Source organism: Lactuca serriola, chromosome 2, assembly GCF_051521515.1.
Source record: "Lactuca serriola cultivar US96UC23 chromosome 2, Lser_US96UC23_V15, whole genome shotgun sequence".
NCBI lineage: Eukaryota > Viridiplantae > Streptophyta > Magnoliopsida > Asterales > Asteraceae > Lactuca > Lactuca serriola.
Genome location: NC_136409.1, coordinates 82882758 through 82908076, shown reverse-complemented (window position 1 = coordinate 82908076; position 25319 = coordinate 82882758). Strand labels below are relative to the sequence as shown.

General features: G+C 39.2%; 2 long non-coding RNA genes across 2 annotated transcripts; both read right to left on the bottom strand.

Annotated features, from left to right (window-relative positions):
• Window positions 1-20527: 20527 nt before the first annotated feature.
• Window positions 20528-21211, bottom strand: LOC145090358 (uncharacterized). Its single transcript, XR_013701514.1, has 3 exons — window positions 21072-21211; window positions 20782-20988; window positions 20528-20683 (listed from the first exon to the last, which is right to left on the bottom strand). It is a non-coding gene; the product is annotated as an uncharacterized LOC145090358 (long non-coding RNA).
• Window positions 21212-23373: 2162 nt separating this feature from the next.
• On the bottom strand, window positions 23374-24992 carry LOC145090357 (uncharacterized). The gene is made up of 3 exons (XR_013701513.1): window positions 24841-24992; window positions 24319-24435; window positions 23374-23619 (listed from the first exon to the last, which is right to left on the bottom strand). It is a non-coding gene; the product is annotated as an uncharacterized LOC145090357 (long non-coding RNA).
• Between the last annotated feature and the right edge of the window lie 327 nt (window positions 24993-25319).

The window sequence follows — 25319 nt, the reverse complement described above, 5'->3', positions numbered from 1 at the left end:
TAATTGGAGGAGGTGGAGGAAGTAAAGTTCCAAGAGATTTGGGAGGATCATAGATGTCTGAACTAGACATATTTTGGGAGATATTCAAGATAGTTGATTTAAAGTCCTTAATATAACACCCAATATGAAATATTAAGGCTAGGACCCAACACAATACTTTTATAACTTGGAAGAGGGATGCCGTAATCCAAGTTATAAAATATTTGAATGTAGGTGAATGACGATTCACCAATTTCCACCATGAAAAACGAAATAAATTATTTGGTTTTTTTATTGGATTTGAAACTCCTAGATCTTTTGAGATTCATTGAACTGTTCAATGGCATGTTTCAATCTCGAGTGTGCCCTTCAGTTTTTGTGACTGGGATGCCGAGGATCACAAAACAAGGTGTAAAGTAACCATGCAAATATACTTGGTACCCTTAATATTTACCCTTTAATCGATGTTCCGGTTAACCACGCACGCTCCACCGATACTATGATAAATATTAGGTTACCCTTTGCCTACCTTGTTAAGTCCAGTTAGTGTGCCGGTTAACCATACACGCTCCACTAACGACTTAAACAAAGTGAAAAGTGTAATTTCATGGATTAGCACCTTATTCACATTTTCCTAAGTAACTAAGATTGGGTATTAATAAGATTTCAGTTACTTAGTATTTATCATTAATACTTTTAATGAAGGGAGAATTCTAGTCCTTGTCCTACTCGTTCGACTAACGACCCTCCACCGGTCAAGGAAGCGGTGGGTGAGAGTGGACACCCATTAAACTTCCATTTTATAGGCAGTAACCTTATACCCCCTTATAGACCAGCTTCGTGAATGAGGCCTACTAACGGTAAGACTGACTTTACTCTTATATAAATATTATTAACTTATAATATTATAAAATATAAGGATTGAATTTTAACTTTTAAAATTATAAGGGCAAACTTGGAATTAAAGTATTCATAAGTGAAAACTTTTTAAATTCAAAAACTTGAGGGCAAGTTTTGAAACTATTCAAAACTAATTAATTCCATAACTTATGTGTTTAAAGTAGTTTTAATTAAAAAACTCTTCAAGTTCCATAACTTGAGGACAAGTTATGGAAGACTTTAAACTAATAAAAGAATGTAACTTTTCTTTATTTTGTAACTTATGGAATTAATTAAGGTTACACATTTTATTACTTAATGAGGTGACTCTTGAACCTCCAACTTGGGGGCAAGTTATGGAGTCATAAAACCATGTAATGAGGACAAGACTCTTCATTTTTGTAACCTTTGCCAACTTTTATGATTTTTAAGAAACTTAAATGTGACCTTTCATGTAACTTGAGGACAAGTTACACAAACACATTTTAGAATTGTCTCTTAGATTAAAATGCATTGAAAACACATAATCAATTAACTTATCTATTAATCTAAGCAACTCATATGAACAAAGATAATTCACATCAAACTTTTTCATGTAATTAGTATAACTTTTAAACTAATACAAAACATAAATCTATTGACAATTATCTTTAAAATTGGATTAGTATGAACATTACCACATCAAAAACAAGTTTATAAGTTCAAAAATAGCTTAGGGTAATGTTCCTAGTCCATTTCTAGCCAAAACAATCGAAAATATGCTGTCTGGGGCTCCTACTCGTCGAGTGCATGAACGTACTCGATGAGTAGGATGATTTTCTTCACGGACTCGGCAAGTTCGTTAGTGGACTCGGCAAGTCCAGTGCCCAAAAAGCCAGAAAATCGATTTTTTCAGCAATTTGCATCAAGTATAATTGAAAACAAGCCTAGGCTCTGATACTACTGTTGGGTTATCAACATTCTAACACTCCTAAGTGTACATGCAACCGTAAATACCTTGGATCTGTGTTTTCTCTATTATACATGCAATTATGAATATTCCAAGGTATTACTTTATCTAGCATACAATCTCTTAGATCCTTGAGTAATAAAAAGGAGAGAATACATACCCTGTTGATGTAGCTTGACTCCATGATGCTCGAGAGCCTAGTGCCCGAAGTGTGACACCTCAAATGGTTCACACAACACCAAATGCACATGGAATGACTCGAGAGAAAAGAAACACTTCTTGAAATCGTCTAGCCCTCATATTCACACACTATTGCCCGTTTTCTTGAGCCATGGGATTCTTTTATATGGTGGCTATTAGGGTTACACCATGTAACTCATAACTTTATCCATTCCTTATGCTCCATGGATTTTAACCTCCATGGAGTATCCATGGGTCACCCCATGGACTTAGTCTAACATAAGAAATCTTGGATCACAAGCCCACATATATAAGAATTAATGATTTATGCAATCAACCCAAATATTTAATTAGTCTCCTTTTGATCACTTAATTAATTCCAAATTAATTCTTGATCAATACTAATTAAATAACCTTATTAATATATTAGAACTTATAGTATATTAACCAATCTTAAGTGTTATTTCTCTCATTATAGTCTATCCAAATGCATGATGCCATGCAACACAAATGGACCATGTCGGGTCGGGTCAAGTCTTACAAATTATAGTTATGGACTTAGACATTAATCCAATAAATTTGCCAGACTGTCCGAGGGGGGTATGGCTAGCGTATCCTCGGACGCCAAGCTTTCCGAAGTATGCCTTACGTACGAGAATCAACCGCCCTGTGGTTTGACTTTTTTTACGGTTTCGAAGCAGCCATGAAGCTCCATCAAATTTACGATGTGTGTCTCTACGCCCTGCGTACCTATGAGGCCTCGCGTCTAAATAATGGTACGAGCTGCAACCCCATTTTCACACTTTTTCAACTCTCTTTCACTCTCTACTCTCTCTCTCTCTCTCTCTCTCTCTCTCTCTAGCCTTCCAAAACACCCCCAAAGGCTAGGCAACCTCCCTAACATTAGAAGAAAGCCCTGGAGTGCCCAATGGCTCCGATAAAAAAGAGTTTTTAGGTTTGAAACCCTGCACGCATAGAGCCCGGCTTTCAAGCAAACCTCCCGGTTTCGTGAAATAAGATTATTTTAAGAAGTGAAGCATTGTCCGGGTCACCCCCTTATCAGGTGAGTGTATAGTCACTTTCATCTTACACATAGATATGAAGTATTTTATATAAGTTGCATGTTATGTGTGTGTGTGTGTATATATATATATATATATATATTACATGTTTACTTGAGATCTATGCTGGATGAAAGATCTGAACCTCTTTCTCTTCAGATTGAACTTTTTCCTTTAGATCTAAACTTTTCCTTTCAGATCTAAACCTTTCTTCTAGATTTGAATCTTTTCCTTCAGATCTAGACTTTCTCACTTCAGAGCTGAACTTTTCCGATCTAAACCTTATACATGAATAATTTATACTTGAGATCTATGTTGTATGAAAGATTTAAACTTCATTTTCATATCCGAGCTGTATATGTATTTTATATCTACAAATATGTTGGGTAAAACATGGGTAGATGAAATAGTTGGCGTATGATGAAATAAAATGATGAGAGGCCTCAGTATTGAAAATGATCTAGTCACCTAGCAAAGTATGGATGACGAACACAGACTTTTCTAGAAAGTCCAGTGGAACGCTAGCAGGCTCACGACCTATAGGTGTTTGTGAAAGATGTGTTCACCGGTATACTCCATCCCCCCAAGGTTTCCTTAATGACCCTTATGGCTGAGGAATCCCCTTAACAATAGTGTCCATCCCAATGAAATTCCTTTGGATAGGTGCCCTTATAATAGATGCTTTAGGGATGTAAAGTGAGCATAACGGGAACGGGTAATCAGGATGAAAACTTGTTGAAAATAATAAACTTATTTATTGTGGGTTGAAAACCCTATATGCTCACCAGGCTCCCCAGTCTGACCCACTTAGTTTCTTGTAGTACAGGTAGTGGCAAAAGCATAGATGGATCATATGTCGAGAGATTATGGATTTATAGGGCAGTAGAAAATAAATAGAATGTTGTAAGGCCAATATATGGTTTTTAGGCCAATTCTTTTTTATGGCCTATGATGCTTTGTTTATGCTCTTGATCTGTATTGACGATGAAATCCTGATTTTTGTAATGTAATGAAAATACATTTGTTTAAGAAATGCTTTGATAAGTTTTTTTTTTATCATATTTGTTTTTGGGAACAAATTCCGCAACACTTTTCTTTGAAAGATTACTCTGATCTTATTATAAAAGCATAAACGAAATCGGTATTTTCTGGCCGGAAAAATAGGGATGTCACAGTCAGTATGACTCCTAGTTACTTCTTGATATGTATATGTAATTTCTCTCAAGGAACATAGATTTTTAGCCATAAGCACCATATTCTCATAAGGCTCAAATATCAAAAGTCTTTAGTGCATATGCGACAATGTAACACTTCTCATATCTTAATTCAAGTTGGTCATCGATTTCTTGTCTAACAAAATACCTCACAACACCAGATCTACATGTGAGGGAACCTTCCAACTACATATATTTAAGAGTGTCTTCAAAACCTACTTAATCAGTTATATGGTTCAAGAATGCTCTAGTATTTCAAGTGTATATTCCAAAATTTTAATTGGTAGCGAAGCATGACTCATCATAGATTGAACCATATATCATTTGATTCTACTTTTCTCAAAACCATTACATTGTGGTGTCCTTAGAGAAGCCAATTATGGAACCACTGAACAATCCCTAAGATAATCGTAGAACTCGATACCAAGGCATTCCCTTTTCCTTTTGAATTGGAAACCATTTTATCTTCCTGCCTAATGGATTCCCTAGTTTTTCTGGTACTTTTGGGCTACTTACAGTGTTAAAATTATGCTTAATCATATAAGCACAACCACATCTACTAAAACTATTAGTAAATATGATGTAGTAGTGTTTTTTGTCCCTTGTGGTCGACCTAAAGGATCCATACACATTAGTGTATACAAGATCTAACAATCCTTCACCTCATTACATGTCCATGTGATTGGTTATTAAGTTATCTTGACAAACATGACTCACATACATCATCCAACCCAAGATCAAATGATTCCATATCTGGTCTAGTTGGAGCTCAGTGATGTGATTCTTACTTATGTAGCCAAGGTGATTATGCCACAAGCGTGTTCTTATGTAAACCATTTATAGGAATAATTATTTAAGGTAACATTACTATTATCATAAACAAAAGCTACAATTTCAAGAATGCCAGCTACAAGAAGATGTTTTAAACATAAAACCATCATTTATATAAATTAGAATTTCACTTTTCCACTATCAAATGAAAATTGAAATTCACGTTTATATAACACATAAAATGAAATTAGTTTTCTAGACATTTCCGAAGATTAATAGCAAATAACTAGATCTATCTTAACTCTATCACTAAGTGCAAGTTCCACATCCCCAGTTATCGAGATATGTGACATTCGTTCATTCTCATGATTGGATTTAGCTTTTGATGCTTAAGTTTCCTTCTTTACTTTAGATCATACAATGACATCCAAATATGATTATCACATCACACATTAAGGATCCACGAATTAGATGTATTTGGTGTTTGGTGTTTGACTTTTCCTATGATCCTTGACATTGCATTAATTGCATATTGCATCTTTTGAATCATGGTTTCATGGAATAGAGGACACACTAATTAAATTCCCTCATAAAGAGAAGTTATGGCCAAAACTTTTCCTTTCCTTTTAGGATTCGAAAGTTTTTCTCTTCTGTTCGCCAATATTCAGAAAGGTGATAACTTGAAATGGATAAGAAAACTAATTCCTTTCTGTTTTCTACACAATGGAGAAGGCATAAGAACTAATGCAAGATCCATTCATAGTATCTATTGAAGAACCTTGTTAGCGGCAACATTGGGATTCTATAGTTTGTCTATGTCACTCTCAGTAAGCACATACAAAACTCTCTCATTTAGCTTGAATGCGATTATGAACTTATAACGATTTTCAAATCACTATTGTCTTTCCTTTTGGTGAAAATTTTCAATCAATTGCAAATTCATTTAAGATGTTTACATGTTTTTAAAAGGTCATTTGGAACATCGAGGACGTAGACATAATGATGCAAGAGACCTTATTTGGCAAATCTACATGTTTGTGGGAATAACAACTTATTCAAAGTCGACGTATGAGTTTTTTGAGGGATACGCTCCTCAAGGACATCTTTCCAATCAAGGAGGATATCACAACAAGTGAGCTACAATTGTTTAATGTATGTGAGGAAGTGGGATAGGATTTCCATCTAACCTAATAGAGAAGGATTAAAGAAGTCAACTCAATACTGAATTATTAAACCAATTTTAAATTATGGCTAGGATCCGTATATACGATTCATAATATGAACATCACAAATCTATTTTAGGTAGGTAAAGAATTTTACCATTTTCAACAATAATGAAACTCCTAGATCTTTTGAGATTCAATTAACTATCAACGGTGTATTAATCTCAGATTGTGCTATTCCATATGTGACTGTGATGTCGAGAATCACAAATAAAATGTGACTAACCATGCAAACACATGCGACACCATCGATGTCATTTATGATTTTACATTGACATGCTGGTTAACCACACATGCTCCATCAAGAATCATACATTTCGAATGTGTACCATCAATTCAACTTTGTAGTCCCAAATTGGGGTGTTGTTCAACAATACATGCTCAGCTAATGAATTATAAAGAAACAATGTGCATTTTCAATGATCGACATACAATTTCACATTTTCCTCAATAACTAGAGTGTGAGTTTATAGAATGTTCTACTACTTTTACATTATACTTTTAATATGATTAGTGTCCTATCAAAACCTTTTGGATAACGACTCTCCACCAAACAAAGAAGCCATCGGTGAAAATGAGACTCTTTCAACATTCATTTTATAGGTCGTTTCTATAAACCTCTCTTATAGTGTGGCTTCGTGAATGAGGTTGTAAGTCCCCAAATCTGCTTGTGTATCAATCAGATCCAATTGGTGGTGCGGAATCCCAATCAATTGGATGATGTCAGATCCAAACAGAAGAGAAGAAGAAGAAGAAGAAGAAGAAGAAGAAGAAGAAGAAGAAGAAGAAGAAGAAGAAGAAGAAGAACAAGAAGAAGAAGAAGAAGAAGAAGAAGAAGAATATGAATCTTCAATGTATTGCTGAATGGAATGACGCTCCTTTACATGAGATTCACACACACACACACACATAAGCTCCTTTCTCTTTTTCTCTATTGTATTTCTATTTCACTCCTCACCCCTTACACCTATATATATATATATATATATATATATATATATATATATATATATATATATATATATATATATATATATATATGGGCCACAAACTCATGGCCTAAATCCAATGCTAGACCGAAAACACATGCGTTTTCGGTCCAAGCTACAAATAATCCAATACTATTTCCTGCCCAAATAATAAAAACAATAAATGCTTAGAAAAGCAAAGTATAAACAATATTTTTGACCCAACAATCTCCCCTTTTATTTATAGCTTTCTTTTCTATTTGGCCCAACAAACCCCCCCTAAAATGTAGCTGGCTTTTCTTGTCAATTTTCATTGGGAGCTTGGCTTCAGCGTTTATCTTTGATTTCTTCACAGCTTCAAGTTGAACTTGATGAATCTTCAATAAACGACTTCATCTTGAGTAGTTGGGAATTCTGCAGAATTTGACATTGAACGCACATTGGGTGAGGAGGCTTCTTGAAAGATGGTGCTTTCAGCTTGAGAATCTTCAGAGAGAATAGAGAACGAAACTTATGGATCATTTCAGCAGGTTCATAGATAGTGACAGACTCATTGAGGAGACTTCAATGTAATCTGTCACATAATCTTCAAGTGCAGCTTCACCTTGCTTATGAGGTTGAATGATTGAATGCTGAAAGAATAATCTTCATTTCTTGCTCCTTCGAATGAGAATTCATCGATGATTACGGATGAAGCTTCGGCTCAGAAAATCTTGATACAGTCTTCATGAGTCTCATCTAAACCTGAATCCACTTTTCAAGACAAAACAAAACTAAAAGAAAACCTAGCACACAATATTTTTGGATTTTATATATTTTCTGAAAAAAAAAACAGAAACAAAAAATATTTTTGGATTTTTGATTTCTTGAACAAGAAATAAAACAGAAATAACACTAGTTTTTTTATTTTAACTTTCCGATTTTTTATTTTTTATTTTTTTTATTTTTAATAATTTTTTTAATTCTCCCCCTAAATTTGTGCATAAAAGAAAACTATAAACAAATTTAATAAAAAACAGAAATAGAAGCTAAATTTAAGACTATTTTGGGATCAAACTTGTTAGGCAATCCAATATCGTTTATCTGCACACACCTGCATGTTTATATCTGGTCAATCACCGGTATTGTGATCCAATTAAACACAAAGGATGTTGACAAATTGGACAGGTTATAAGTGACAAGACAGTGAGATCTACATTCTTAAATGGACATTTAGCTGATGACGACCAAGGATATTGTTATCTACTTAAATTAAGCAGTGAGATCTACAGACAACCTCTAAATGGTTCAATTTTAGTTGCATTAGAACGTGCTCCCCACTTCCCGATATACCCTGGTTATCAAGAACTTCCTAAGGACTCCTTACTTTTGAGTAGACAATTATTAAGGAGGAGGTCAGATTTAGAGATAGATGCATACGTTGTGTCCCAGATCGGATCTCTTTCAATCACGCAGAGGGGACAACATATGGTTATCTAGGATAGAGGGATTGAGAGGTAGAATATTGCATATGCTGTGTTCCAGGTCGATTCATTTCAATCACGCAGGGGAGACAGTATATGACTAACAGATAGAAAGAATTTCATAGATAAGGAGGCGCGTAGAATTAGAGTTGCATATGTTGCAATCCAGGTCAGATCTCTTCCAATCACGCAGAGGAAGCAACATATGACTGATAGATAGAAAGCAAGAAAATAATTTCCTACATACCTACTTTATCAGAACCCCCCAGTCTCTCTATCAGAACCAGAATTAAGGACGTAACTCCATACATCAAGGAAAAGTTGAACCATTGTTCTAGATGCGTATTAATTTAGTGATCCCGTAGTTTCCTGTGTTTATCTCACTGCTCAATCTACCCGAGCGTGGTATGGTCTGTCCAAACAATTGTATCTAACTCCACATTGTCTATTCCTTTCAATTGTCAATCTAAGTCTATTCATTTTGAATCCTTTGTGCCTACCAGCACATTGAACACAGAGTCTAGACAATTCGACTTTAGTGCATTACACGAATTTTATATTTCCCTTTAGCACTAGACTTCATATCACTTCCCAATAATACATACTAACGAAAAAATATGAAGAAATTGAAAAAATGTCTTTAAAACGAATCAGAGTAAGATAAACTCAGGAGTATAGAGAAGAAAACGCAAATCGTAATTCACCGATTGAATTTGCATTCAGAAGGTCTGAGAACAGCACGCATAATCTCATAACAGATCCAGAAATTCTTCGTGTCATTAAGTACTAACCCCATTTGTGATCTATTCCTTTTCTCCTTTCCCGCAAAAGGACACATACTCTCAAACAAAGGTTTGAATGTGTACAGTTGAGAGATGTCCCTTATCATGTGCCTGGAACAGCCACTATCAACAAACCAAAGTCTGATGATATGCCTCCATAGCTCCTCTGACACAGAGCAGGATCAGTTGGTCTTTGGAACCCAATCCATTTTGAAACAGGGTCGACCTTTGTCATCTTTGCAAGGAACATTCTCCCACGACATGTCCTGTTTATCACAAACAGAAGATGTAGAAATATTAGAGTCATTAGGTGATTTGGGAGATTGAACCTTTGGAACCCATTTGTAACTGGGTTTGACCCATTTCTTTTTCGATCTGATGGGTGCCTCGGCACTTGATTATGAACTCGATGTCGGCTTCCGAGATGATTTTGACCTAACCGGTCTTGGCTTCACATGAGCATCTCTTGGATTGGACTTCTTAGCCGACATACCGTTCTTGAACATGGGATTTGATTTCTTGGTCTTGACATTCTAATTATCATTGTTTGAACGTGGCCTCGATTTGTTACTTTTGATGTATTTTCCTCTTGGCGCGTTCGGCCAGCCTTGTGCATAGTAGGGAACATATGTGTGATTAGGACAATTTTTGGCAATGTGTCCAGGTGTTCGACAGTGAAAACATGTCTTTTTCTTCACTGTGAAGTTGTTTCTTCCTGCCCCTGGTGGCGTATTCGTGCCTTGTCTCTGGTTGCTCCCACATGCACACTTACAACAGGCTGTCTACGTTGCTTGTTTTGGTGGCCTGTACTTCTGAACAGTAGGTTGATCAGAAGTAACTAAGTTAGAAGCAACAGATTCAAAGTTCAAGGAGTCATTGGATTGTTCAATTGTTTTCTCCTTGTTCTCATCCTCTACTACTTTACCTGCACAAGAAGTAGAATAATTAGTATCGTTTAGCTCAACACCTTCAGTTGCCTGTTCAACAGTTGGTTTACCGTATACCACAAATGGTTCTCGGTCAATCTCTTCCTGATTCAAAGGTTTTGTAGTGTAGTTGTGATTATAGGGAGGATGGACGCCTTCATACCCTAGACCCTTGGTTTGATTATCTATAAAACTCAATTGTTTTTCAACTAAGGACTTGACTGTCTTACTTGACATAGTATAATTTTTGAAACTAACATCTGTTTTTTCAAACTTAATTTTCAAGGTTTCAAGTTTTTTCAGTTACAACAGCAAGTTGTTTCTTAATGTAATCGTAATTTTCACACTTGTTGCTGTAATCTTCTTGGAGCTTTCGGAAATCCTTGATTTTGGCTTCTAATTGTGCTTTTAATGGTTTCTGACCTTTCCTAAGTTGATATTCTTCATATTTTAGGTCCTCGTTTTCCTTTTTTAGCAAATCAATTTTTTCGCGAAGAAATTTAATCATAGCTTCACAAGATGGAGTACATGAAACTTCATTTACTCGAATGGATGAGGAACTCATTTTTATAAAAAAAATATACTCTTTGACTAAAAACTCAAAAGTCAACCCTAAAAGTCAAATTTAAAAGGTCAAACTTAAAAGTCAAACTTGAAAAATCAAACTTCAAAGTCAAACCGAAAAGCTAAATTTGAAAATTTTAAAGTCAAATGAGAAAGTCAAAATTTAATGTCAAAGGTCAAACTTTAAAGACAATGTCAAACTTCTAAGTAAAAAGTCAAAATTAAAAGTCAAAAATTAAAATCTAAAATTTTTAGGTTGAAAAAGGATTTTAAAAATAAAAAAAAATGATTTTGGGGTTAAAAATGTCAAAAATGCGAAAAAGGAACCGAGAAAGCAAGTCTTTAAGAATTAAAAACGGAAGTAATGGAACAACACGGAAGCTAGAGGAGTTGGTAAGGCGTGTGGCTGAGTTGGGAGGACACCCGGGTTCGATCCCCGACACCCTTAATTACGATTCCTATTTTTTATTGGAAGCGCACTGCGAGGATGAAAGTTGCGGAATAGGTGCGAGGTCCGAGGACGACTACCGCTGCTGACAAAGGCCGAACCAAAAACCGAGAACGAGGTGTGAACCGGAACCGCTGACCGTACACGTGCGAGGCTGACCGTACACCGAACCGTACATGTGCAAGATTGACCGTGAACCGAAGACCGTAAATTCGGACCGTAAACACCGACCGTAAACCCTTCAAAGACCGTAAACTCCCTTCATATGCGAAGAAAAAAGACGTTTTTCACCATTTTTGCACCAATACTCGATCAAAAACTCGTTTTTATCAAAAACACGAAGAACAAACCCCCTTATTTTGCCAAGATCTATCCAAAAACGCAAAAATCCCTTTGAAATAAGATCAAATAAGCTCCAGATCTGACAAAATTGATTGATACAATCCAAGTTCTGGTACCAATTATAAGTCCCCAAATCTGCTTGTGTATCAATCAGATCCAATTGCTGGTGCGGAATCCCAATCAATTGGATGATGTCAGATCAAAATAGAAGAGAAGAAAAAGAAGAAGAATATGAATCTTCAATGTATTGATGAATGCAATGATGCTCCTTTACACACACACACACACACACTTAAGCTCCTTTCTCTCTCTATTTGTAACGCCCCGATTCTTAGGTATTAATTACATAAGAACTATTGGATGAAGCCATACTCGACGAGTCGGTCGACCTACTCGTCGAGGAGCAGCGGGGAAGGACCGCGTGTTAAATGACCTACTTGACGCGTCCACTTTGGGACTCGGCGAGTAGGAGCTGGCAAATGAAACCCTAAATGTCGGGGTTTGCACCCCTATTTAAAGGAGCCTCAGACTCCTTTGGCCTCCTTGCAGTCTTTGAGAGCCCTTAAAACCCTAATATGTGTGTGTGTGTGTGCCATTGTGTGATTGAAGCTTGAAAAGAGGATTTTGGGGAGAGAAGGCTTAGAGGAGAAGGGTTTTGGAGCAAGTGGAGTGTGGAAATCAGCTCTTATCTCATTCATCATCTTCTGGAGCTAACCAAATCGCCTTTCTTCTTGTGAGTCTCTTCCATTGTTGAGTTTTAGGGTTTTTGGTGAAGTATTAAGTTGAAAGAATGAGCTATGGGCTAGATCCGAGGTTGTAACTTCAGATCTGGACCCTCCTTGGATTCTAGAATCATAAAGATGTTGTATTGGTTGTGATTGAGGTCCCTCTTAGACTTGAAGCTTCATTAAGAACTTAAAGTAGACATTTAGAGCCTTTAGAGCCATGCATGCACGTAAAGTTTGCAACTTTACGTGATAAGCATGCCCTAGAAGCTTGGATCTGTGATTTGGAGCCGCTGCATGGCTCAAAATGGACCTATATGGGAAGAGGTTTGAATGGACTCGGCGAGTCGCAAGTTCTACTCGGCGGGTCGCATGAATATCGTCGTTGAACTCAATGACTTGAAGAACAACTCGGCGAGTCCGATGAAGATTGTTAAGGGACCCGACGAGTTGAAGAACAACTCAGAGAGTCGGATGAGTTTTAACCAAGAACATGTTCTCATGTATATCCGTCGATTCGCAAGGAGGGAACTCGATGGGTGGCCTTAAGGTTTGATCAGGATTCAAAGGAACACGACGAGTCATCTCAATGACTCGGTGAGTTGGATTGTGCTTCAAGGGACTCGGCGAGTTGGGGTCAACATTGACAGTTGACCTTGACTGAGGACTTTGATTTTGACTTTGACTTTGACCAGGGGCTAACTGGTGAGTTATGGAGTACCTTATAAGGTTGAGCACTTATGAGTATTTTGTATTATGGTCATAGGTTGTGGAGTCTGTGTTAAGTGATACGAGAGTTTGAGTTTATCTTCCGAGTCGACATCTGCGAGGTGAGTTATCCTCACTAGATCGATAGGGTCTACGGCACGAAGGCCGGCCCTTTACAGTTTACATCCTGGTTTAGGATTGTTGCTATGTCATTTCTATGCTAGATTTCATCCTGGGTTAGGATGGTTGCTATGTTAGATTTCATACTGGTTTAGGATGGTTGATATGCTAGATATCGGTTAGATCGGTTGTTATGGTATGCTACATATGGATTTGATCTATTAGATCGGAATAAGGATAGATCGTATGTTATGCCTTTATGATCCGTAAGGATTGGTATGTTAGTGACCTGCTAGGTCGGTACTCTAGTTATGAGAGGATTCTATAGTTGATGATCCGTGTGTCAGATATGTTTGATGTTTGTATATGCCAATATATGATAGTTATGTGAACATGGTTATTTGCTTGTTTGTTGGGTTGAGGCGGTCCTACTTTGTGCTATAGGCCAACATACCCTATGAGCGGTCCGGGGAGACTACAAGCCCACGAGGCAGACCAGTCATGTCGAAGGCTCGGGATAGATTCAGACAGACTGTAGGCCCGGTAGGGCGGTCCAGTCAGGCCGATGGTATAGTATGCATGATTATTGATTGATTATTACTGATATGGTATTGTCAGTGTGGTATTGGTATTTTGGGGGTAGCTCACTAAGCCTCGGGCTTACAGTTTTCAGTTTATTGTTTCAGGTACTTCAGGAGTCCATGGAAAGGCGAAGGCATGACTGTACCGCTCCTCATCCTTATGCTATGATTTTTGGGACACTCTAATGGATATTGATTTGAAAACATTTTTGTGACCAATACTATTTGACTTTTATTTATGACTTAAAAAGTTTGAATTTGGCGTGAAATTTATGAATGTTACAAGTTGGTATCACATCCTTGGTTTTAGTGAATTGGAGGAACACTCGTGTGAATACAGTCTCAAATCAAGGAGATTTTTGGGAAATGAATTTTAAATGGTTTTCAAAATAAGGATGAAGGATGCAGAGGGTATGATCAGCCAGAGCCTGTAAGTGAACCCCAAAATACCATACAATTATTTGATATTCTGATATGTTAGAACAACATGCTAGTGCTAGGCTACGGATCTTCAGGAATCGCATGAAAGCCTTGCCTGATTATATGATGCCTATTAGCCTAGGTTTTTTCGTATATGGAATTGACATCATAACTATAGATGTTTGGTGTATGCATCACGGCTGTGTATAATAAAGATCTTATAGCCTGAGAATGTCTGATTCAACCTTAGTGTAGGATTGGATATTCGAAAGTCTATGCGGTCCAGCGTTACGTACAACTAGCGTGCACCATCGCTGCAGGGGATGATGGAAGTTTCATGGATGTGTGAGTTGTGATAAGTGGTGAGGCTAGATGCGAGATATATGGTATTCCCCTAGAAGTGATGCTTGGGCGCATTTCTATGTTGATGATATTGTTAGGGCGTTGTGATTATACTTGGGACAAATATGGGTAGGTGTGGAAGGTAGTATGGGCCCGTACTACTGAAAGCACAGGACCCATACGCGTAGCAAGGAGGTCATAACCCCTAGGGTTTTTGAGGTTTTGGTCTCCCGACATTATGTTATTTATCTGATGACTTGTATATATATATATATATATATATATATATATATATATATATATATATATATATATATATTCCAGTATGGTGGTGAAGAGACGTGTTGCTTCGGGATCCGAATCAGGATCGGGGTCAGGGGACGGAGGGTTGGAGGTGCCGGTAGCACCTGAGCCCGTGGTTCAGATTGGGACCGAGGAGTTGGATGCCAGGATCAGGGAGATCATGCACGACGATACTGCTGCCACGTTCCGAGCGCAGCTGCTAGAGATGTTTGGGTCGATTAAGACCACGATGGTTGAGTATTTTGATGAGCGATATGCAGCTCTAGCAGAGACAGCTGTCGCTGCAGCCACTTTGGCTGTAACCGTGGCAGGGGTTGGAGGAGGAGCCGGCAGGGCTTTCCAGTATTGGGACTACGATAATACGGAGCCCCCAACGTTTGATGGTACACAGGATGCGATTAGGGCTATGAGGTGGTTATCTGACGTGGAGGGTTGTTTCTTCACGTGCTCATGTCCTGCTAACCAAAAGGTCAGGTGTGCCCTGAACCTGCTGAGGCTTGGGGCAAAGGGCTGGTGGAGGCTGACGACTGGGTCGTACACTGATGATCAGCGGGCTGCTGTTACTTGGGAGCAGTTCAGAGATATGTTTCGCACCCGCTACGTTCCACGCGTTGAGCGGGAGCGACTTGTGCAGGAGTTTTTGACATTGAGATAGATTGGGAGTCTGTGATGGAGATTACCCGTATGTTCACGGAGAGGGCTATCTTTTGCCCGGAGTTTGCTTCAGAGCTGTCTCAGATGACTTGTTATCTGAGTATGCTCAAGACTGTTATTCGACAGTTTGTGTCTACTTAGCGATGTGATACCCTCCTAGACCTTCAGGAAGTCGCGCGGCGGCGTGAGTTGGAGATAGAGCTGCAACTGAAGGAGCAGCGTCAAGCGCTGACACAGTCTCAACCGGTGCCTAAGCGGTCTAAAACCGCTGATACACGGTCCGGGGGTCATCAGAGCAGCACTTGTGGAAAAGTGTGGCAAGGCTCATTCGGGGGTTTGTCGAGCAGGTGGTGGGTGCCACAAATGTGGCTAGGAGGGGCACTATGCCAGGGAATGCCGTCAGTCCACCCCTCCAGCTGGTATGAGGATTTGTTACCATTGTCATCAGGTTGGTCATGTGAAGACCAACTGTCTGCAGCTCGCCGCCAAGACGGCGCAGGGTTCCGCGCCAGCGGCTGCAAGGATTGGAGATGGGAGGCCAGTCAAGGTGGAGCCTCCGAAGGCTCAGGGTCGCGCCTTCTAGCTCACGGCCGAGGAGGCCAAGTCCGCACCAGATGTGGTTGCTGGTACGTTTCTATTCTCTGTCTCAGTTATTGTATTTGTGTTATGCTTATTGATTATACTTGTGATTAAGTACATTTTTAGTGAATTATTTGACCGCTTTGGTACTATTTAAATCGGGGGCGAGTCGGTCGTTTGTATCTCCGACTTTCTCTAGAGGGTTCAGTGGGCCGATGAATGATCTTGAGTGTCCGTTGCGAGTTTCGATTGCCAACAAGCATGGTGTTTATGCTTCTTTGGTCTACCGGGGATGCGAGTTAGAGATTTTCGGGGTGGCCTTCCCGATAGATTTGATTACTATCCCCATGGGGAATGTATGCATGATTGTAGGGATGGACTGGCTTATCCGTTTTGGCGCCATGATCGACTGTGAGGTACAGCGGGTGGTGGTTCGAACCCAAGTGGGGGACAACTTGTAGTATATGGTGAGGGCACCAGGTTGGGATCAGGGTTTTGTTCAGCAGCAAGGGATCGATAGTATATTTAGCACGGGTGTGCCGGTTATTTGGCGTATGTGGTAGATATGCGGGTTAGAGAGCAGCTCCCAGTTGCTAAGGTCCCGGTGGTGTGGGAATTTGCTGATGTGTTTCCGGAGAAGTTACCCGGAGTGCCTCCGGAGAGGCAGGTTGAGTTCAGGATCAACTTAGTGCCAGGTGCGGCCCCTATCACCAAGGTGTCGTACCAACTGGCACCGCCTGAGATGCAGGAGCTATCATCTTAGTTGTAGGAGCTGCTGTGTAAGCAGTTTATTCGTCTGAGTAGTTCACCCTGGGGAGCACCGATCCTTTTCGTCAAGAAGAAGGAAGGTTTGCATAGGATGTACATTGACTATAAGGAGCTGAACAAGTTAACGGTGAAGAACCGTTATCCGCTTCCTAGGATAGACGATCTTTTCCAAGATTGGTTTTCCAAGATTGATTTGAGATCAGGATATCACCAGGTTAGGGTGAGGGGGGAAGACGTGGAGAAGACCACGTTTCTGACTCGTTATGGTCATTACGAGTTCGTGGTGATGCCGTTTGTACTCACCAACGCGCCAATAGTGTTTATGGATCTAATGAACCGATTATGCAGACCGATGCTTGATCGCTTGGTCATTGTGTTTATAGATGATATCTTGGTGTATTCCAAGACTAGAGAGCAGCATGAGGAGCATCTTAGGGAGCTGCTAAGGGTTCTGCGATGAGAACGGCTGTATGCCAAGTTCTCGAAGTGCGAGTTTTGGTTACGAGAGGTCCAGTTCATTGGAAACCTCGTTAACCAGGAGGGGATTTTGGTCGATCCGGCCAAGGTGGAGGCGGTAATGTAGTGGGAGACTCTGAAATCTCCCTCAGACATCAGGAGTTTCTTGGGTTTAGCAGGGTATTATCGGAGATTCATTCGTGATTTCTCAAAGATTTCTGTACCCCTCACTCGTTTAAAGAGGATGGGGGTGGATTTTAGGTGGGTCCCTGAGCAGTAGAGGGCATTTGAGACCCTCCGACAGTGTTTATGAGTTGACACTCCTCGAGGGAGTGGAAGATTTTGTGGTATTTTGTGATGCATCCATCGCAGGCTTGGGGGCAGTCCTCATGCAGAGGGGACGAGTTGTAGCCTACTCGTCCCGACAGCTGAAACCGCATGAGACAAGATACCGCACACACAATCTTAAATTGGGTGCGGTGGTCTTCACTCTCAAGATTTGGAGGCACTATTTGTATGGGGTCCGTTGTACTATATACACGGATCACAAGAGTTTGAGAGACATCATGGATCAGCCGAACCTAAACATGAGGCAGCGCAGGTGGCTGGATGTGGTCAAGGACAATGATTGCGAGATCCTTTAACATCCTGGTAAAGCGAATGTGGTTGCGGATGCTCTAAGCCGCAAGTCAACTGGGTCCTCGACCCTAGCCAGGTGTATGAGGATAGCAGTGGATTCCCCGCTGGTGGGTTTGATCAGAGATGCTCAGATTGAGGGCATGAGGCCAGAGAACTGGAAGTTGGAGAAGATTAAGGGCGAAAGTGCCCGGTTTGTTCAGGATAGCTGCAGATTGTTGACCCGCTACGGTCGGGTTTGGGTTCCGATGTCCGAAGGGGTCCGACAGATAGTGATGGAGGAGGTTCATAAGTCTCGTTTTTCGATTCACCCGGGAGCCACCAAGATGTATCGAGATTTGAGTTTGAATTATTGGTGGCCTGGTATGAAGCGAGATATCGCTTGGTTTGTTGAGAGGTGCTTGACCTGTAGTATGGTAAAGGCGGAGCATCAGAGGCTGCATGGTAAGTTAAAGCCTCTGGTGAATCCCATGTGGAAATGGGAAAGGATCGCAATGGATTTCATCATGAAGTTGCCGAAGACGGCAAGGGCGTTCGATGCTATATGGGTCATCGTGGATCGATTGACCAAGAGTGCCCATTTCCTAGCCATACGGGAGAGTTCGTCGACAGAGAAGTTGGTCGACCTGTACGTTAGAGAGATTGTCTCTCGCCATGGGGTTCCAGTTTCTATCGTTCCCGTTTTTGGCAGAAGTTCCATGAGGAACTGGGTACACGACTGCACTTTAGTACGGCGTTCCATCCGTAGACTGATGGGCAGAGTGAGCAGACCAATCAGACCCTCGAGGATATGCTAAGGGTGTGCGTTATTGATTTCGGTGGCAGTTAGGATTCCCACCTACCACTTGCAGAGTTCTCCTACAACAACAACTATCATTCCAGTATTAGCACCCCGCCTTTCGAGCTGTTGTATTGGCGGAAGTGTAGGACCCCATTCTGTTGGGGCGAGGTTGGGCACAGAGTGATGGGTCGGACAGAGGTAGTTCTGCAAACTACCAAAATGATACAGCAGATTAGACAGCGACTGCAGACCACTCAGAGCCGAAAGAAAAGTTATGCCGACTGACGCCAATCTGAGCTAGAATTTCAGGCGGGTGACATGGTTCTTCTGAAGGTCTCACCCTGGAAGGGTGTGATCCACTTCAGGAAGAGGGGAAAATTGAGTCCCTGTTAGATTGGGTCGTTCAGGATTAACGCCAGGGTTGGCAGGGTGACTTATAGGCTAGAGCTTCCGGAGGAGCTTAGCCGGATCCACAACACATTTCATGTTTCGCAATTGCGAAAATGCATTATGGACCAGGAGGCAGTGGTATCGTTGGATGAAATTCAGGTCGATAAGCGCCTGAACTATGTGGAAAGGCCTGCGGCGATTATGGAAAGGAAGAAGAAGATTATGCAGAACAAGGAAATACCTTTGGTAAAGGTACAATGGGAACATCGGAAGGGATCCAAGTAGACATGGGAGCCGGAGGCGGAGATGCGCGAGCATTACCCGACATTGTTTATTCCAGCGGACTTCGAGGGCGAAGTCTAGTTCAAGTGGGGGAGAGTTGTAACACCCCGATTATCAGGTATTAATTACATAAGAACTATTGGATGAAGCCCTACTCGACGAGTCGGTCGACCTACTCGTCGAGTAGCAGCGGGGAGGGACCACGCGTTAAGTGACCTACTCGACGAGTCCACTTTGAGACTCGGCGAGTTGGAGCTGGCAAATGAAACCCTAACTCTCGAGGTTTGCACCCCTATTTAAAGGAGCCTTAACCTCCTTTGGCCTCCTTGCAGTCTTTGAGAGCCCTTAAAACCCTAATACGTGCTTGTGTGTGTGTGTGTGTGCCATTGTGTGATTGAAGCTTGAAAAGAGGATTTTGGGGAGAGAAGGCTTAGAGGAGAAGGGTTTTGGAGCAAGTGGAGTGTGGAAATCAGCTCTTATCTCAATCATCATCTTCTGGAGGTAACCAAATCGCCTTTCTTCTTGTGAGTCTCTTCCATTGTCGAGTTTTAGGGTTTTTAGTGAAGTATTAAGTTGAAAGAATGAGCTAGGGATGAGTAAAAGAACCGAACCGGCCCGAACCGGACCGGGGAACCGGCTTCGGCAAAAATGAAGAACCAAACCGGCCCGACGGTTATACCGGTTCCGGTTCCGGGTCCGGTTTTTACCGGTTTTTCGAGTTTGGAACCGGCTAAATTTTGATGTACCCAACGACTAAATTACTTTGCGTTTTATTGGTTTTTCGGGTCCGATTTTTGCCGGTTTTTCGAGTAATTCCAACGACTAATTTACTTTGAGTTTTATTGGTTTTTTATGAAGAAGTGGATGTTTAAATACTAGTAAATAATCAACATTTTAATAATAAACATTTTAATAAACGATTCAACATTCAAGCAAATTAACCATGGGTCTTTTATTTAAATTATTACAAGCAAATTAAACATGGATGTCGTCAAAGTTATGTTATTAATATCAAACATTCAAACATTCAACATTCAAAATACACTTTCGACATTCAAAATATACTTCCAAGTTTCACCAAAAAAAAAAACAAAGTCTAATATGTGGATTCCAACATTTCTTTGACATTTTGACTAATTCCCCGATCTCTTCCCCGTTAGCTTCAAGTTGTGTATAGCATCCACAATGTCTATATATAATACAAAAGAAAAATGTTATTACTTACTAAAATGTAACAAATACTAATAAGAAGTTAAAAATAAGATGTAACAAGTATTAGTGTATTACCGATAGCGAGGTCATCGTCAGCTAACACATCGTGCACTTCGTCGTAGTCATATATAGGCAAGCTACTCTGTCTTAGCCAATCTTGAGTGCATATCAATGCCTCCACAATCACAACGGACAAATTAGTACGGTAGTCGGTAATTACTCAACGACCATTACTGAATGTGGATTCGGATGCTACGGTGGAAATTTGCATCCCCAAAATATCTATTAATAAACAAATTAGTGTATAATACACAACACAAATTTATAAATTAAAAATTTTAATTAGAGTAAAAGAAGGTCGATACCTCTTGCCATTCGAGCAACGATCGGGAACCGCACCGCATTATTTTTCCACCATGTGAGGATATCATATCCTTTGTCAAATCTGATTGGGTCCTCGTTTAAGTATCGTTGCAATTGACTTTCAGACGAAGTCAAGGGGAAACTTCCCGAAGTCATATAGCTTCTAAAGAATTCGTTTTCGTCATCAAAATTAACAACTTCTTCAGGAGTTTCTTGTTGAGACGATGAGGTCATGTTTGACCTTTCCAAGTATGTCTTGAAAAACTTGTCCAATTTGCATTCGATATTAATAACCTTTGCACGTGCTTTGGATTCTATCTCATCAGCGAACATCTTTTTATCTTTGTTCTTGGCTTTAAGCATTTGGGTAAAAACAACTTTCATAAACTTTGATTTGCATTGAGGATCTAACAATGTCGCAAAGAAGACATAATCACTTATAGTATCATAGTCACCCCAATATTTTTCATATTTATCTTTCATATCTAGTACCATAAACATAAAATCCGGGTTGGTTTCATGTTTCCTAAGATGTTGCTCTATATCTAGGATCTCCCGGGTATACGTATGGAAGATAGGCTTTGTTGATCACGAAACTTTTTTAGTTTTCTTCTTAAACTTCTCAAGGAACTCCATCATCTTTTTAATCATCTCAAAATCTGAATGTGATGGTACCCTTCCCACAGTTTTTTGAAACATTGGATCTACAAAAAAAGAACAACAAAATCAGATTACGTTTTATTGTTGTTAGAAAAAAAAAAATCAGATTTGACACCCTTCCTTGCGGGGCTTGTAACTCATTCAATTTTTAACCAAATCAAGCGTTTTTATAGTCTAAATTCAACTACAAATCCTAATCTACATTTAGGAAAAAGATTCAGGTCAAAAAAAGTTAAATTGAATGAGTTATGCACACTTGAACAACAAAATCACATCACGTTTTATTGCTGTTAGAAAAAAAAAATTCAGATTTGACACCCTTCCTTGCGGGGCTTGTAACTCATTCAATTTTTAACCAAATGAAGCGTTTTTATAGTCTAAACTCAACTACAAATCCTAAGCTACATGTAGGAAAAAGATTCAGGTCAAAACAAGTTAAATTGAACTAGTTATGCACAATTTAATATTTGGACTGATTGCTAAAGAAATAAATATTGCTAATTTTAGTGCTGAAATATATTTGATTAATTGATTTTATTTACCTTGATGGCTATATTCGAGAAATGCGTCTTTCACATCGTACGCTGATCTTAGAAATTCAAAGGTAGAGTTCCACCTTGTTGGAGTTTCACCACACAAAAACCTTTGACTTTCTACAGCCGCATCCTTCATGGCTTGTTTAAACGTCTTGATCCGTTGCGGGGAGGCTCTAATGTATTTCACCGCATCTTGTAGGTTTTTTACATGATAAACTTCGTGTTTTAACCCCATTTTCACAACTAGGTTTATGATATGAGCCATACACCTAATGTGAAAATGTTTGCCATTCTCGTAAATACCCGGTAGTTCTTTCACAATGATGTTGATTGCCGCGTCATTTCTCTTGGCATTATCAACAGTCATCGTCATGACATTCTTCATCCCCCACTCGTTTATGCAAATTAGCAACTCCCGGGCCATGTCTTCAGCTTTGTGAGTATCAACCTCTCTAAAGTTGACTACCCTTTTGTGCATGACAAAATCTTCGGTAATGAAGTGGGCCGTGACAACCATATAATTTATCTTTTGACACGAGGATGTCCACGTGTCGGTTGTCAAGTGGATGGCTATTTTGGGGTTGCTCAAATGTTTGTACAGCTTCTGCCTCTCCATTAAATAGAATGACACAATATCACGAGAAATTTTATGCCTTGAAGGCAATTTCACCCTACCATTGAGGGCGTTTACAAATTCTATGAATGTCTTGTTTTCAATGAATTTAAATGGTAGTTCCCCGATGGTGAAAAGTCCTAGCAAGGCAAGTTGGATCCTAGTATCATCATGTTTCCATGTGTATACATGACCCTCACCATTAGGAGCTTTCGTAAATGACAACTTTTGTTGTTTGTCATCAACTTGTTTCGGTATGTTGTCTGGATTTAACTTGCACCCATTAAAATGCTTGTTTATTGAAGTTGTACCATTCTGGTTTCGATCTGCGGCTAGTAAATGTAAACAATAATTACATTCGGCCCACTTTCTTTCAATTCCATCGTCCTCCTTTATCCATTCGATCTCGAAGTATTTCCAAACAGGAGCGGTACCATTATCTCTACCCTCACCTCGTCTGGTTGGGTTAATCCGGTCCCTTAACTCCTTTTGAGTCTTTTTTTTGTTTTTGGGTTTTGGTTTTGTTGGGTATTTTTCTTGTGTTCGTTTTTGTGGTGGTGGTGGTTTTTTTGTTTGTGTTGGTTTTTTTGGTTGTCTTTGTTTTTGTGTGGTTGCAAATTTTCGTTTTTTTGAAGGTTGTTGTTCTTGTGGCTCCTCTTCTTGGTTTGATTCATCACTTGGTATAACATTCCATGCCGGTGTTTCTTCTATATAATCTTCTTCTGAATCTTCTCCATAATCCTATATTCACAAAATAAAACATATAATAAGTCATATTACGTTTAAATGCTTAAAAATAAATATAAAAAAAAAATCAGATTTGACACCCTTCCTTGCGGGGCTTGTAACTCATTCAATTTTTAACCAAATCAAGCGTTTTTATAGTCTAAATTCAACTACAAATCCTAATCTACATGTAGGAGAAAGATTCAGGTCAAAACAAGTTAATTTGAATGAGTTATGCACACTTGAACAACAAAATCACATCACGTTTTATTGCTGTTAGAAAAAAAAATCAGATTTGACACCCTTCCTTGCGGGGCTTGTAACTCATTCAATTTTTAACCAAATGAAGCATATTTATAGTCTAAACTCAACTACAAATCCTAATATACATGTAGGAAAAAGATTCAGGTCAAAAAAAGTTAAATTGAATGAGTTATGCACATTTGAACAACAAAATCACATCACGTTTTATTGCTGTTACAAAAAAAAAAAAAAAATCAGATTTGACACCCTTCCTTGCGGGGCTTGTAACTCATTCAGATTTTAACCAAATCAAGTGTTTTTATAGTGTAAACTCAACTACAAATCCTAATCTACATGTAGGAAAAAGATTCAGGTCAAAACAAGTTAAATTGAACTATTTATGCACAATTTAATATTTGGACAGATTGCTAAAGAAATAAATATTGCTAATGAGCTAAATACTAATCTTACTTGGTCATCAAAGTCTTTTCCAATCCAATTAGCCAGATTACCATCTTCAATATTGGCATCATGAGCATCCGAGTTTCGCTATCTTGATGATGGTACATTTGGTAGCCCATCCAAATCCTACAATGTCAATTTTACACATTAATTATATAACAAAAGTACTATACAAATTCGTAGTTTTGACAACCTTACATAATTACATTCATACTATAAACAATAAACTAATCTAACAAAAACCTTGCATGTATGTCTACAAAGTACATTGTTAAATGGAGCTTAAAACATGAAACATATATTATATGTACAACCTTTCATCGGTAAAGGAGTACTCCACTATGAGACTATGATCAAGAATCAAGATCTTTTAATTAAGTAAGGATAACAATGCATATATTTGGAATGGAGACAACAAAACCAAAGAAAAAAAACTTGCATGCATGCCATTATTTGGTGAATCATTGAAGCATTGAAGCTAATATTGAAGTATATAATCTTAAAACATGAAATATAAATATATGCTCTTACTTGATCTTCATGAACATCCATAGTTTGAATCATTGAAGCAATTGAAGATGAAAATCAATGAATGATGATAAAGAATTGAAGATCGATTGAAACTTGGAGATGGAAACTTGTAATCGATGGAAACTTGGAGATGAAGAATTGAATGATGATGAAGTGATGTTGATTGCCGATTGTTGAAGAGAGTAGGGTTCGATCGTGAACTTGGAGTTGGGACTTGGGATCGTGGCAGCCGGTAGGAGGTGGGATCGTGGTCGTGACTCACAAGAAGTCAAGAGCGATTGCATTTTTTTTTGTTATGAGACCGATTGCGATTTGAGACTAGATGGGAAGAAGAAGTTTTTTTTGTGTGTATCGCAAGCAGGAGGTGGGATCGATCATGAACGTCATTACGTGACATGGTTTTCCAGCCGGGCCGGTTCCTGGTTTTGGGCCGGTTCCAATAGCCGGTTCTTTCCAGGTCCCGGTTCCAAATAATCACG